Source organism: Dendrobates tinctorius, unplaced genomic scaffold (assembly GCF_039654945.1).
Source record: "Dendrobates tinctorius isolate UK_male_01 unplaced genomic scaffold, ASM3965494v1 ptg000257l, whole genome shotgun sequence".
In the NCBI taxonomy this organism is placed as follows: Eukaryota; Metazoa; Chordata; class Amphibia; order Anura; family Dendrobatidae; genus Dendrobates; species Dendrobates tinctorius.
The window spans coordinates 1,006,570-1,008,710 of NW_027361924.1; positions in this window are offsets into that span (position 1 = coordinate 1,006,570).

A 2,141-nucleotide genomic window follows, 5' to 3' on the forward strand; every position below is an offset into this window, starting at 1 on the left:
GAGGATGCTTTCAGATCCTGCTTGATGCCTGCACATACCCCAATACGCCCTACGAACTATTTGAATACATTGAGAGGTGGCAGCTTTCACCACGAAATCTCATGCGCCTTAGGCACCCCCCACAAATGCAAGCTCAAGCAGGATCTGAGGATCCTCAAATACGTGGGCCTACACCTCACCCCCTTCCTCCCACTACCCAACCTTCTATTCAGCAGCCACAAATGTCAGCCTCTAGCCAACCCCACCAATATGGCCACTTGTACCCACCCAGTGTTGGAGGCTGGTCCCAACCTGGTTGGGGACGATATGGCTATCTTGGTGGGTATGAGACACGGGCCTACCACAGCCAACAAGATGCCCCTCCCCATTATTACTCTGGCCAGTACCCCCAACATTCCCAGGAGGCAGGACACTACCCACATCATGGGCATCAGTATGGCCCCACACAGGGCGATGTTGGCCACAGTGTCCAGCAGCACCCACAGGCTGCTCTTCCACGTTCCCCTTCCCCAACCTATGAGGATTTCTAAGTCTGATGGCAGTAGATGTCCAGTGCGGTTTCACTGGTGCTCCAAATACAAAGGAAAAAACAGGTGGTCTCCATCACCAAACTTTAAAAATTTTACATTCACATTTTTTTCCAATGTTTTCCAATCATATTAAGAATCCATCATGACAGGCAAGGCTACCTCACGCCTTTCAGACAGATATTACATGTCTGTACAAAAGAGAATATTTAAATGCCCTATACTGTAAAGTCAAAGGATGAAAATACACTACTCACTTGCTAATGCCTAGGAAAGGTGTGCTGTCCTTAGTGAAGTAGTCACCTTTTTTGCAAGCAATCTATATTAACAAATCAAGGCGACCAGCCTTCAGAATATCACGCTTTCTCTATGGCTTAACAAGTGAGTATTGTTTTTTCATCCTTTAACTTGACCAGTATAGCATGGTTAAATATTCTCTGTTCTACAGACATGTAATATCTGTCTGAAAGGCGTGAGGTAGCCTTGCCTATCATGGAGGAATATTTCTATGATTGGAAAACATTCGGAAGAAATGTGAGTGTTATCTTTTACCATTAATTTTGGTTATGGAGATCACCTATTTTTTTCCTTTGTATTTAAATGTTCTCATGCAGCAATGTTGTTATTGCCTAATTTTTTTTGGGTTATGTTATATAATGTTACTTTTCAAAAAAGTTTTATAATGCAAAAAGGGCAATTTGGCCCATTGCCAAACTTTTCCTATGGCAATATTATGTTTGCCTTTAAGAAAAAAAAAAGCAAAAAGGCAAAACTAAAAATTAGTCTACTACAGTTAACATCTCTGTGTGATTTCTCAAAAACCCTGTCAAAATACTAACATACACTAACCAATGCAATGAAACAGTCATAGAATCATAAGGGGTTGAGTAATATATATTTAGACACACTTAAAGAAACAAATTATAACATAGACACAGCATGCTCTTGCCAAGAAGTTTCCCCCTCAGGTGAGATAAAGTAATTAGTGAAAATATCACGCACTTTGAGCCCAGAGAGCGGTCTACGTTGAGGGTTGATAGGTGGTCTCACCCTGCGCACATTGTCCGGCCTACGCACAACACCATCAGAGGAGGAACAATCATGTATCCTGGTGAAGTTATGCAGAACAACACAGGCTTTCACAACTTCATTCACATTCTGTTCACTCAACTGAATGGCAGACTGGAGTACCTGCCATTTGGCACAAAGAATCCCAAAGGAACACTTCACCAGTCGCCGAGCACGTGATAGGCGCAAGTTAAAAATTCTGCGCCTGTGGTCCAGGTTGCGCCGGGGATATGGCCTCATGACATTGCGTGTTAACTGAAATGCCTCATCGGCCACAAGGACATAAGGGACTGATTATTCAGTGGAGCCTGGTAGCTGGTGTGGTGGTGGTAGATCCAACTGGTTGGTGCGTAGCCGCCATTATGGAAGTATTGAAGACTCTAGAGTCTCCCGTCCTTCCATAGGCCCCAATGTCAACAATTATAAACTTGTATTGAGGGTCGGCCAGAGCCAACAATACAACAGAAAAGTATTGTTTATAATTGAAGAATTGGGAGCCAGAGTTCGGCGGCTTACGCACCCGGATATGTTTGCCATCCAGGGCCC